This window comes from Python bivittatus, unplaced genomic scaffold (assembly GCF_059951505.1).
Source record: "Python bivittatus isolate LINGU-HERP-01145 unplaced genomic scaffold, Pbiv_v1 ctg000190_np1212, whole genome shotgun sequence".
NCBI lineage: Eukaryota > Metazoa > Chordata > Lepidosauria > Squamata > Pythonidae > Python > Python bivittatus.
The window spans coordinates 1,894,129-1,908,165 of NW_028277042.1; the positions used below are offsets into that span (position 1 = coordinate 1,894,129).

General features: G+C 46.1%; 2 protein-coding genes across 4 annotated transcripts in view; one reads left to right on the top strand and one right to left on the bottom strand.

Annotated features, from left to right (window-relative positions):
* The window catches only part of CCDC102A (coiled-coil domain containing 102A), a 63,088-nt gene extending 58,627 nt beyond the window's left edge, over nucleotides 1-4,461 (bottom strand). The window contains exon 1 of the mRNA XM_088135872.1: nucleotides 4,294-4,461. The gene's annotated coding sequence lies outside the window, so the exon portion shown is untranslated. The remainder of the gene's footprint in view (nucleotides 1-4,293) is intronic.
* A 7,631-nt stretch (nucleotides 4,462-12,092) lies between these two features.
* Nucleotides 12,093-14,037, top strand: part of ADGRG5 (adhesion G protein-coupled receptor G5) — a 33,522-nt gene continuing 31,577 nt past the window's right edge. For 2 of the 3 annotated variants that reach the window (XM_025168641.2, XM_088135881.1), the window contains exon 1: nucleotides 12,095-12,374. The gene's annotated coding sequence lies outside the window, so the exon portion shown is untranslated. Of the gene's footprint in view, nucleotides 12,375-14,037 lie in introns of all 3 variants that reach the window. The other variant, XM_025168642.2, reaches the window with a different exon arrangement.

The following is a 14,037-nucleotide window of genomic DNA, read 5'->3' on the forward strand; positions in this document are numbered from 1 at the left end:
CTGTCCACTTCTATCCAAGAGCTGCAACCATTTTTGGAAGCCTTGTTCCCGAAGCCTCCTGAGTCCAGTCCTTGATTAGGCCTTCTCAAGGAGTCCAGCAACAGCTGGCACCAGAAGTCCAGAGAATCAGTGAAGGGCAGAGGGGTATGGGGACTTCCGTATCCCTGGAGTTCTGCAGCCCTGACACTGTAGCCTGATTCTCACCTTAGTCTTTAAGGGGAGTTTAACAGAGGTTTTAAGGCTGTTGTGTGCAATAAACCAGAAACGAACCAGCTCAGCGAAGGCTATCTAGCAAGCCCCTCATGTCACAGAAACCTAAGATGAAAACTTAATAAAAGAAGTGACCTAGGTTAACTGAATCAGATGATATGATTCACGACATCCACATCTACTGGCTGCATGTTCATACCACACAGTTATTTTGGTTACCAAATGAACCCAAATTCTCTGCATTTGCACCACATGCTGACCTCAAAATTAAACAAATTGAGTGCACACAGCACCCTAAGCCTCAAAAACTGTCCATGTTAACAGTAACCAAGGCTAGCATATTGCAACCGAGTTGGTTAAACATGTTGTGTGGCTGCAGTCAACAAGGGACTGGTGGCCACAGCAAAAATCTCTTGCAGTTATCAGATGATAAAAGTCCTTTAACTTTCATTCCAACTGCTCACTTCACTGAAGAATTCAAAGTGTTCCTTTGAAGAATTCAGTCTGGAGGGCATTCAAAAGCGAAACAAAATTCAAACTGTTTAAATGTTTTTGCATGGGGAGGGTATGCTGGAGCAGAAAGGCAGTTAAAGTTGCGGTGGAAGAAAAAGGCCCTCCAGATTTAATTTGTAAACTACAAAGATCTGCCAAATTTTGATAATTCGGCTCCACAAACAGATTAGGAAGGAAAATCCAAAATCATGTCCAGGCATGCATTTTTCTATATGGTTACCTGAAACAGAGACCACTAATAAAACCCCACAGTTAACAGGGAATCTATGCGTTGACAATATTCACACATAACACTAACCAAGAATTTTAAATGGGGTTTCTTGAATAATCCAGTGCTGTTTCTCAAACTTTCTGTACTTGTGGACCACTAAAGAAATGAAAACCATGGGGAATACACAATTAAATGAACACACCTCTCCCTAACTTTTTAGTACATTATATTTATTTATTATACTTTCACCTTTAAGAGCATGGGAGTTCACCTTTTTTGGTGAATAAGATGACGATTATGGTTGCATTTGTGTCTGCCTTTCCATCTTCTTCATTTTTAAAGACTTCTTTTTAAAAATTAGTCGCTAAAAAATGAATCCAAATTTAAGTATCATTTTAGCGACTCACAGCAGATTTCCTGGTCTAGAATTTTCTTCAGCAGAAATCTTTGAGTACTAAGCAGTGTGTGTGTTTGTGTGTGCATAAATCCAGCTCTGTGAAATTCCATCTTTGGGAATTGATCAATGCATTTCCTATCTCACCCTTTTCTTCAGGGGTCACTTATGTGAGAATCACACGGTACCACTCAGCACCACACATGTGAACACGCAGTTGGTCGCCATATTTAAGACCTGTTCGCTATTCTCAGTTTTTTGAATATTAGATTCCATGTTGATACTTGCAGTATTGTTTGTACAAGTCAAGTAACCAGCTTTCAGCCAGTGATTCATTTGCACAAGCCTGCTGGCTGTTGAGGCCTGCGGGGACAGGGGGCTGAGACAGTGAGTGGGGGGGGCGGGGGGGGACCTTCGTGAACCACACTTTGAGAATCACTGTGCCCATGTCAGAACCTGCATCAATCAAATGTCAATTTAAAAAGCTATAGCAGTCAATGGGTATTTGCTCGATTTGATTCTACCATTTGTACCTGGGGGGGGGGATGGTAGTTTATAGTTGTGCTTGGGTTATTGCCATGAGATGGAGAGGCGCTCACACTGATATGGGAATTTACAGCAAGACCTGAAGGCAGACAAAACCGGTGGTGGTCTGAAGGCTGGGAAGAACCGTGTTATCGATGGGAGGAATGCACAAGGCCACCATTCTGTGAGAAAGGAGTTTGGCGCCAATGTAGTGGGGGGGGGGGATAAGTAGAGGGAAATTTACACGGGCTTTACTTTTAGCAATGCTTTGCTTCAAGCTGCATGTACCAACCAATAAAGGAGCATTTATCTGAACCAGGCCTGGTTTCACGAGAATTCTTCTAAATTGGGGTTTGGACTTTGTGGGCTTGGCAGCCAAGCTGTAAGAGGGGGATTCAAACATCACTCTAAGGTATAAACCAAAAAGCCACATGATGCTTTAGCTCAGTGTTTCTCAACCTTGACAACTTGAAGATGGGTGGACTTCAACTCCCAGAATTCCCCAGCCAGCATGGCTGGCTGGGGAATTCTGGGAGTTGAAGTCCACCCATCTTCAAGTTGCCAAGGTTGAGAAACACTGCTTTAGCGCAACATGTAACTAAATCCAGCCGTTTCAACCAGAGCAAAGTCTTCAATGGATTCAGAGAATTTTTTACTGTTTAAATCATGCAGAAGATAAGCCACAAAACTCTAGCTAGCTGACATGCAACTTTTATGCTTTATTGATTTGATGGACATTTGATTGTTTTGAGCTGCCAAGCTGCTGAGAGTTAGGCAGCATACAAGTTTAATAAATAATAAAAATAATTTTTATATATATATATATATATATATATATATATATATATATATAATTATATTATTAATAATAAAATATTTTTATTATCATCATGAATTAGCTTTTCATGAGAAATGCAAGCAATTGTGGAGATGCCCAGTATGAAGTTGGAATCATACTAAAGAAAAGAGCAACGGATTATTTTCCTCAATATCTCCCCTGTTCTTTTCTGTCATAAACCATACCAAGAACTCTGAAAGTTCTCGTCACCGCCTTGCTTGCTTGCCAGCACAAGAGTGCGTGCATCTCCCTGGTGATTTGGCTGACAAAATGAAATAAAACCCCAAATGTAACAGCTTGTGGTTATCCCTTTAAGGCAGTCTGACAGCCCAGCACTAAAGATGGCTAGCAAGAATTAAGAGTCAGAGTCAGAATTCAGATTCAGAATGCAGAAAGAAAGAAAGAAAGAAAAGAAACATGGGAATGAAAATGGATCCTGGAAAGAGGGTACAATGAAAAACCGGGCGCTTGCAGAAGTCATCCGAGGCAGCACTGCGACCCGGCCTCTTTTGGCGCAATGGGGAGGGGGGAGCGCCACCGCCGGGCTCACTGCAAGGTCCGGCCCCCGAGAGCGGCTGCAAGAGCGCGCGCGCCACGAGCGGGCATCGGGTCCGCCTCGACGGGCGCGCGATGAGGCCGTTCCCCGGACGAGAGGCCGGAGAGCGGCTTTCCCACTCCGCCGAGGGCCGGATGCCGTCGAGGCGAGGGCAACCGGCCCCACCGAGGCCCAGCGCCCGGGGCAGAGCGGACAGGGCCGGCGGGCGAGACCGAGCGCCAAGCACGACGGCACGCATCCGCCGGACTCCGGAGCGACTTCGGAGCCGCGGCGCCCACCAGACGGAGCGGGAGAGCCGAGCGCAACGGGGCAGACCCGGCGCAACCGCGCGCGGAAAGAGGGCGCCCCCCCCGTCCGCTCGCCGTCGGCCCCGGCAGCCGCTGCAGGAACGGCGCCCGGACGCCCCACAGCGCCGCCCTCCACGACCGGCCCGCCAGCTTCTGGGGGCCGCTCGCCCGCGGGTTGCGGGGGAGGCTGGCGGCGATGCCCCGCGCCGCCCGCGATTGGCCGGACGCGCCTCCCGCCGCGGCCAAAGCCGGACGCCCGCGCCTCATTGGCCGGAGCCGCCGTCCATCCGAGAGGAACCACTTCGGAAGGACCTCCCCGCGGGCGGCGCTCGGCCGTCCACCGCCCCGCCCCCGCCGCCTCCGCCTCGGCGCGCCCGGCCGGTCCTGGTCCGGGTCCGGCACCCAGCGCCGCTGCCCGCCGGTCCCCGGGCGCCGCGCCCCACCCAGGCGCTCCAGGCGGCGGCGGCGGATTTCGGGGCTCCTCCGCCCCCTGCAGGAATCAGCGCGCGGGGAAAGTTCATGCTTAACTTTACCCCCCCCCCGCATTTTAACCCCCTCCTGCCCGAGCACTTGGCGAGCTCGGCGCGGCCGCTTTCCGAGGACGATCGGCGCGCGCTCTCCCCGGTCCTCTCCTCTGCCGCCTCCGGCCGTCCCGAAGAGAAAGGACCCCTCCCCGCCCCTCCCCAGCGGGTCCCGCAGGGCGGCCGGGCGCGCTCCTCCTCCTCCTCCTCCCCCCTTCCTCCTGCCCGCGGGGCTCACCTCGGGCGCGGCGGGGCTCCTCCGTCCTGCCCGGCGCGCGGCGGGGACTGCGCGCGGGGAGCCGCGGCCGTCGGCCAGCGCGAGCGGAGGGGATTGCCTCGGTCGGCGCGAGCGGAGCGGAGCGGGAGAGCTGGGAGTCTCCTCCCCCTGGAAGCGGCCGGGATGGAGGGCGGGGGTCGCCTCTCTTCGGGGGCAGGCCGGGCTCGGCCCAGGAGCAGGTAGAGAGGCGGAGGGACCAGCCCGCGCCCGCCCGCCCGCCGCCGGCGAGAGCGCTCGAAGCTGGGTCGTCCCGCGGTCGTACGTGGGAAGGGGCCGCGGGCGCTGCTTGCTCCTCGCTACCGGCCGTGGGTCGCTCGTCCCGCCTCGGGTCCTCCCAATGCGTTGGCCCCGGCCCCATAATCCCCGGCCGGCTCGGCCTTGGACCGGGAAAGTTGCAGGGAAGTTTCGCTCTGGAAGCGGCGGGACGTTGAGACGTCGCGGCTCTGTTGGCTCGGCCGAGCTGGATGGTCTAGGACCATTCACCCGCCGCTCAGCTGTTCGTTTAGGGTTTTGTGAATCCAGCCATCGGTTGATTTAACGGTCAGTGACCGAGAACAAGACCCAGCCGAATACCCCAATTAAATGTGTTGCTTGAACAGCGTCCACAATTGGTTTGGGCTGTCAAAGCAGTTTATGAACCGAATCAGTCAATAGAGCATCGTTGTTAATGGCTGCCTGCAGGATACTTCTGATTTCTCCTGATTTCCTCTTGTTTATTACAGTACATTTATATCCCATCTATCCTCCAAAGATGAAAACAGTGCGTGTGGTTCTCTTTCCCCACCTTCCTCTCCAACAGCCTTGTGAGGTCGGCCTGGGCTGAGAAATAGAGACCGGTGTGAGATCACCCAGAACTCCTCATGGCCATAGAGGGGGTTGGGTTGAGGTCTTCCTGGTATGAATCTGATACTTTAACCACTATGGAGAGTTACACACAGGGTTGATTTACTTGGATCCTGTAGTATGTATGTCCTCTCTGCGTTTAAGCATTGTCATCAGCCCATCTTTGCTTTACCCATGGTTTGTTGAAGAAACCAAAATGGCTGGTCTCACAAAGTGCTAAGCTAGAGCCAAAGAAACCACAATATGGCTTAAAATGATGTGTGGACTCAACCCCTGAGGTAGTGAGATCCATCATCTTATTCACACAAACTGAATAATTGTTTAACCAGGGTTTATTGACAACCATCATTGCCTGAGGTGGCATAACAAACTGAGATTGAAGCAAACCAGGCTTAGAATGTCGTACAGACACAGCCAGTATGGACCTTTGTATGCCAGCCTAATGTAGCCACTTGATGAAGCTCCTTAACTGGGTTTATTGAATAAAACAACTAGCTGTTTAATGTAATCCTAACGACAAATATTTTGTCATGTTGGTGTCATCGTTAAAAATAGTCTCCTATTGTGTGAGATGGGCTGCTGTGGCTTATTCAACAAACCATAGTTGCATGTATATCTGCAGGTTACGGTCAAAGGAGTCAAGATGGTAATCGTGATGGTGCCATCCAAGTTCTGCCTGTTTTTTGCGTGTGTTGCATATCTCCCCCTGCATAGGTACAAATCTTGACTTAGAGGAACTGGCCCTGGTTTGTCAGCTAATTTCACAAGAAGGTTGTCAAAATGAGGTAGGACAGAAGTAATGGGTGCTTTTAGGAGCTCCTTGGAGAAAGGCAAATAATACACATGTTTGCAAATTGCCTGGAAAGATTTGGAAAGAAACTCCAGTCTGCTGCCAGAATCAGCGGGGTGGGGGGTGGTATTGCACCCACACTGCTGACAGTGTGCAGGGCCATTCCTGGCGGGTGGCCGGATGGGCCCCGGGGCAGAGGCGGTCTTTCCACCAGGATTGGAGTGAGTTACGGAGGGGGCGGGCAGGCAAAGCCTCCTCCCCTTTGCCACAGATCAAAGTGCAGCCAGGAAAACAGGCAGGCAGCCGTTGCAAGCAGGGTGCTCTGCTGGCTTCAGGGAAATTGAGGAATGGATCAGCAGAAGAAGGCCTGGGACCTGCTTTGCACCACAGACACCCCGGGTAGACTCGGGAAGCAGAGTTGGTGCTGCTCTTTAGCATGCGCCCTAACCATGGGGAGGTCGCAGGTTGTAGAACGCACCAGATGTGTGGGTGGGGGACAGTTCCTATCGTCCCTCCACCACGGCAACTAAGCGTGCCTACGGGTCTGGCCAAGGCAGTTTGGCATTTGCGTGTTCTGCTGTTCTGGCAATAGCAGCATTAGACGCCTGATTAACTAGATCAAGGTTTCTCAACCTTGGCAACTTGAAGAGGTGCGGACTTCAATTCCCAGAATTCCCCAGCCAGCTTGCTGGCTGGGGAATTCTGGGAGTTGAAGTCCACACGTCTTCAAGTTGCCAAGGTTGAGAAATACTAAACTAGATCATCAACTAGATTGGGGATCTAGTTGGGGGGCATTGCATTTTTGCACCTCTGAAATGTTTTGCAGTTCTCGATGTTTGCACGGCCAGAATTGGGAGAATAAGAACATTGCTGCGACGGGGGAGGAGATGATCCATGCATAAAATGCAGCCACAAAACACATACTTGCCAGGAGATAGGTGCCTCTGTCCTGCTATCTCCTCTGCCTCCGAAATGCTCTCTGCCATCCCCAGCTGACATTTCTATTCGTAGGGGAGGGAGTGGGCTGAGGGATGTACTTCCTAAGAAAGCATTGAGTCAACTTCATAAAATCATGTTGATTGTTTTATTAGCTTAAAATTTATTTTTATTTATTCTGCTTCTCATTAGGGGCCATCACAAAGTGGGTACAATAAAAGAATCCAGTACCTTCCTCTAAATGCATAAAGCTCAGAACATTATTTTCCCATGCTTTTGTTTTCTTAAATAATACCATGAAATCTACTCTGGCCTGCAGGTGGACTTTTCTTACCTTACACATATTGATAAGCGAAACCCCAGCAGGCCAGGATGCGGCTTAGCGTGATGACTGAACTCGGCTGCTCAAGTCTGGTGACCATCCATCCTCAGGGATCAGACAACCCCTGAGCCTGAATTAACAAGCCACAACTTCTCTCTTCAAATAATGTACAGACAAGCCGAATGATAGCTTCACGTTATGATGAGCGTTACACAACCTGCTAAGATATTGGCTGGATTTGTCTAAAATATTGACAGCCCCTCCCCCCCCATCCTGTTCTGTGAATCCAGCCAGAATGTAAAATACTACTAGGTGGAAGGGATGCTTACACCTTACTGGACCACCAGGAGGTTGTGAATGACGGGTTTTGTCCTTCCACTCATAGATCAAAGGGGTAAGCAGTGAGAACCCCTGGTTGCTGGGGCCATGCCTGTCCCCCCTTTAATTGCTTCCTTTGTCCAGTAGGGGTCAGTAGTGGCTTCGTGGGGTTGGGGTCAGAGAGATTTTTAATACAGCTACTCCTTGTTTAGTGACTGTTCACAGTTACAAAAGTGATGAAAAAGTAATTTTACGACCAATCCTCACATTGATGATCTTGGCAGGTCTGTAAAGCAAAGGAAAGCTGAAGGAAGATTGTAAGTACAGTCATAGTTTCATGTAGCGACTGCTTCTCTTAACGACCAAATTGCTGAGCCCAATTGTGGTCACTAAATGAGGACTACTTGTAACTTTTATGTACGCAGGTTCCAGCAGGTGGAACCAACTCTTGCCAGACTTGGCTGATCTTGAAAAGACTAAGCCTGCTTGGACCTGATGGAGGGGAGACTACCAGGATATCCCAGGACTGAAGGCTCAACTAAGCAGTTGAAAAATATCCCTGGAGAGATCAGTGGCAAACCATTTCCAGGGTGTTCATAAAGTCACCAGGAGATGAAACTGACCTTACTTTTTTACTGACCTTACTGACCCCCTTGCTGCTGGTGGTCCTCATCTTCTCTTCCACTTTTCCAGAGAGCTAGGTCTATGCATAATGCGTCCTCCAAGATACGATAATTTTACCCTGGTAATTTGTGCCTCAAGTGAGAACTCTGGGTTGGTTTGTTTGATGATCCACTGGTTTGTTTTCTTGGCTGTCCATGGTATTCTCAGGAGTTTTCTCCGACACCAAAGTTCAGAAGTGTCAATACTCTTCACCTCCTGCTTCTTCAAAGACCAACTTTCGCTTCCATAGAGCATCACAGGGAATACCATGGCTACAGCGGTCAACTTTCACACCACTGGAAATACCCTTCCAAGATCTCCTTCTGCGTTGCCCTTTTGCCTTAGCAATGCAGCAAGAGGCCCAGTGTCTTCATTTGCTTAGTTTATCTTGGGGTACGGTGATGAAGTGTTCAAGTGGCACCGGGTGGTCTTCTCTCTGGTTCTCATAGAATTGCAGAATCCCAGAATGGGGAAACTTTGAAGTTCTACCTCTGCTCTGTGCAGAACAAATTCAACCGTCCCTGGCAGATGGCTGTCTAGCCTCTATTTGAACACATCCAATGAAGCGGGGTCTGCTATCGCTGGTCCATCAGTTCCACTTCCTGTTAGGAAGCTTTCCAAACACTCAATTGGAATCTCCCTTCCTGTAACTTAAATCCATTATGCCATGTCCAAGTTCCAAAGATCCAGGAGGCTTGGAGGCTGAGATGTTGTAATACTTATATTGGTGTATTTCTCTAGTTCTTCAATCTCAGCAACTTTAAGACGTGTGGACCCAGCATGCTGTCTGGGGAATTCTGGGAGTTGAAGTCTACACATCTTAAAGTTGCTGAGGTTGAGAAACACTAGTCTAACATAATCCATTTTTCCAGTATTTATATCTGTAATATACTTTGATTTTCATATTTTAATTTTGATATTTTTTAACCTGATTTATAAATATTGCATATGGACACCCCCTGTGGTTGGAGTGGCAGATAAACCCAATGCATGCATGCATACATACATACATTTCCAACGCCCTGACCATTGTGGCCCTTCTTTGAACCCAATCAAATTTCCAATTTCTCTGAATTCTTTTTAAAGTGTAACTTCCTTAAATGTATACTTGATTAAAGCAGAATAAAGAATCAAGATTTTAATATCAGAGATCTTTTTATGGGCATAACAATATGGGCATGTAGGCCAAGAACTAGATTAGGCTCAAATGGGGTTGGACAATTTGTGTCTCGTTGTGTTGTGGGAATCTAGCTATTGCCTTTGCAGGTTGTTTAGGTTAAACAATAATTTGCTGTATTTGTCTGGGGGAGCACAGCATGTTCCGTGAATACAACAATTATGGTTTTTGACCTGGATTTAGGTTTTGACTGTCAAGCAAACTCAGCCATTGTCTGTGTGTACACAACATACTTTAACTGATCTGCTGAAATGAGTTGTGCAAACACAGCCAGACACTTAGTGAAGAAATGCTACTTACCTTCTAGTTGCTAGCAGATGTTCTTGCTACTGTGCCTCTGTGAGTGGTGTTTCCTGGACGCACACTAACTTTTGCACCACAGAAAAAGGAGTCTGTGGTTCTCCTTTAGCCAAGAAATATTTAATACATTTCCTGAGATGCAGTTGGGTGGCAAATCATTATGGGATTTGAAGAACTCGCAGGGTTGGCCTGGGTCAAGCATACATCTGTCGCTTTGACACCTGCCCCCTGCCCCACAGATTAACACACAAAACTGGTCAAACAATAAAATGCACAAACCCTGTTATGGCTTAACATAGGTTTGTTTGAAACGGGGTTCTGTAGGGTGTGGTCAAAAAACTCAAGATGGCTACAATAGTGTATGTGATGTCCACTTTTGACCACACTGTGTGGACACCCCTGGCTTGCAATAACACGCCAGAACAAGGGTTGGTTTCCTGCATTGCACCAAATTACAAGGAAATCATATACGTAAGCTAGTTGAACATGAGCCATGAGGGATCCAGCTCCTCCATGACCCATGCAATCACCTAACGAAGGGTCTTGCCTTTGCTTTGTCTTAATTCTGGGCTTTTAATTCGATCGATGTATCGCTCCTTCGTTGGCAAAGCACGTGAAAGGCCAGCTCTACCCTGTTCTCCCAGAGCCCCATGTCCAAAACTAATCTGGGCATCACTCCAAACTAGCTTTTCCTTTTAAATGGAAACATCTGTGTTTGGCTTATATAGAAAATATTGTCCACTTAAATGCAAATATGTATAATTCTCTACATCGTGGGGGGGGGGTGTCCTGTACAGCCCCTAATGCTTGCCCGTGTGTCCCCTCGCCCCCCCGAGATGGCTCTTCAATTGATTTCGTTAATTCAGGGATGCAGTTTGCCACCTAAGATTGATGCCAGTGTTGAGCAGCCTGACTTGTTGCCAACTTCCAACATCATTACCTTTAAGTAGAACGATGGTGGGTATGATCATCCGGCTGTTTACAAATCCTTGGTTCTAACTCTGTCTGCTTTGGGGACAGAGCTCCATGCTCCAACATGGCTTCCAAGTATGTTAAGTGTTCACACGACCCACTGGTTACCAGATTAACCCATTTTCTGGGTTTGCACATTAGTTTGTACCCTGAACCAGTCACACAGGCTGGGTTCACAAAAGATACTCAACAGCAATGTAAGCAAATCAAGCTTAGGATGTTGAGCAAATCGTTTGCAACTCACCCAGTGAAATGAGTTGTGGCCTTCAAGCTGAACCTGGTTTGAGTTGGCGTCCATGCGCAGGGAGAGGATCCCAAGAGAGGATCCCCAAAACTCCAAAATGGCAAGCTGTGGGAGATCTTCTGTTTCCAGGAAAGTAGAGAAGATGTTTTGCTAATGCAGGGCTGTGAGCCACATTTGACTTTTTTTTTATAATAGCTTTATTAAATTTTAAAAAACAGAAAGATAAAAACTGACAAAAACTAATAAGAAACAGAATAGAAAAAAAAGAATAAAGAGAAAGAAAGCAAAAGTGCAGAAAAGTAAAGAAAAAAAAAGAAACACAAAGACAGCAGATATAAGTGAAGCATACATTAAACTCTTACTCTAAGATTCAACTGAACATCAATTTTTTCCTATAATCTATAATTTTACTAAACTTCAAATCCATATATCATATGTTTTCTGTTTCCTGAAAAAAGTCCAAAAGGGGCTTCCAATTAGCATTAAAATTAGCCAATTTTTCTCTAATCAAAGCTGTCAATTTCACTTTCTCAGCCAGCTCCATCAACTTTACCATCCATTCTTCCATCGTAGGTAATATAGATTCTTTCCACCTTTGAGCATATAAAAGTCTTGATGCAGAGGTCCATGAGATATTTCCAATTGTTTATCCATCAGCCCCAAAAGAAATGTCTCTGGTTTTGATTGTATATTAATTTTCAAAATCTTCTGAATTAATATATGGATTTGAGCCCAAAATTGGCCAGCTTTTGAGTGGCGTTCTGGGACTGCGCTCCAAACCTTAGGGCTGAGCCAAAGAAATGGACAGGACAAAAAATAAATGTAATTTAATTTACATTTAAGGCTAATTAAAGGCAATTTATGGGCAGTTAATAAGATTACATCCCATTTTTAGTAATATAATTTGGCAGCAATGTTTGGAAAGTCTCTGGGACCCACCCCAAAGACTTTCAGGGCCCCCCGTGGTCCTCAGGTCTGAGATGGTGATCCTCGCACTTTGATATATCATATTCCATTCTCTTTATTCTTCTTCTGCGTGTTTTGAGGAGGGGGGCACAGTATATTCACATGTTCATGCAATTGGCATATGCAGGAATTCCATATGGGAGCTGGAGCTAGGCATGTTGGGAGTCGCACCCTGAATACAATTGGGGGGCCCTGAGGTGGGAAGGGTTACCTTGCAAAGGGGAGATTTGAGTTGTGCAGGTTATGCCTGCTGGCCGCTTTGCAGATTTTGACATTTGTACTTCCTTTTCCTGCTGTCTTTGTGAGTCAGGAAATGGGCTGATGTTTGTTGAGATATGGGAAGTACTCAAAGAAGCAAAGAACTCAAAGAGTAAACCAAACACGGGAGAATCAGGATGCATCTGAAGACTTTCTTACTAAAGTGCTTGATCAAGGCGTAACCAGACCAGGATTGACTCCAAGTCCTCACTGACACCAGGTCCTAATGTCCTTCCTTCTCTTTTGGGTGAGGGTAAGTTGAGTGTTGACTTGTACAAACAGTCGTGCAAGTATCAATATGGATTCTAATATTAAAAAAAACGAGACTAGCAAAGTGGTCTTGAATAGGGTGACTGACTGTGAGTCCATGTGTGCTGGGTTCAGTGGAACCCCCAAAGAAAAGGGTGAGACGGGATATGCAACGATCAATTTAACGCTTTTCCATGTGCACGGAGGCACAACCCAGATTTTTTGTGTTCTATTGTCTGAAGTGCAGTGTGTCTCTGTCTTGGTAGCGGATGTTTTTTAATGCGTTAAAATAATAGCCAGAGCAGCTTTCTCCAATCGCAAGCTGGCCAGATGTGTTGGACTGAGATCCCCATCATCCTCAGGCAGCATAGTCAGTGGCTGCGCTAATTGGACATCAGAAAATTTTTACTCAGTTTTCACAAGAAAGCAAAGCATATTGTGGGATTCTGTTGGTTTATGCCATAATGTTGATGAAGATTCTCAGTCATCCCGGTGGAATTATCTGGAGATTGAGTCATGGCAACTGGACTTCTTTTCTTCTGGTTTCATACATTGCGCTGCTTGTCCAAGCAGCTTCTTCAGTCTGCTTCTTCAGTCCAGTTGCCATGACTCAACCTCCAGATTTACACCATAATGCAATTCCTTTGATTTGGACTTAGCATGTTGCGTGAACCATGTTTATGGCTTAGCCTAGTGATTTTGAGTCAGCCAAGAACTAGACTGGTATGAAATTTTCTGCCTCCATTGCCACTCCCCATCCTACCTCCCTTGCCTCTGCTCCTCTCTGGACTCCTGACCTGGACATGGTAGTAAATAGCAGCTCTCCTGTGCTCCTTTTTTTTTTAAACGTAATTTTTATTGAAGAATTTTTTTAACATGATAAAAACTACACAAATATTAGAAAAGAAACAAAATAAGAAAGAATAGTAAGAAAGAAAATAGAAAATAGAAAAAAGAAAAAGAAAGAGAAAGAGAAAAAGAAAGAAAGAAAGAAAGAAAGAAAGAAAGAAAGAAAGAAAGAAAGAAAGAAAAGATTATAAAAAAGCAGCTTCCGATCTTTTTATTTATTATTTTTCTGAGATTTTTTAAAAAAGAAGATAAAAACTAATACAAACTAATATAAAGTAAGGAAGAAAAAAGAAAAAGAAAGAAATAAAAGAGAAAGTAAAAAGTGCAAGAAAAGAAAAAAGTTGAAGAAAAATAGAAAAGAAAGAAAAATGATATAAGAAGTAGCTTCCAATATTCTTCACAGCAGTTATAATGACATTTGAACTTCTCTCTCTAAAGTTACAATTACTCTGTTCTTTCTATAATCTATGCTGTCAAAGCCATAAATCACAAGTTCATTTTTTTCATTTTTACACAAAAAGTCCATAAGAGGTTTCGAGTCAGTGATAAACGTAGATATGGTCTTTTTTCTAATCAAACAAGCTAATTTATCCATCTCAGCGAGAACTGTTAGTTTCACCAACCATTCCTCTGTTGTATGTATTGCCAAATCTTTCCATCAATGTGGATATAATAATCTCGCCGGCGTAATCATATATTGAAATAATCTTCCATGGCTTTTTTCTAATTGTTTATCCATTAGTCCTAAAACGAAAAGGTCTTCCGATCTTTTTGACTGTGATTATAAATGCATTTATATTTTACCCTCTCGCTTGTAG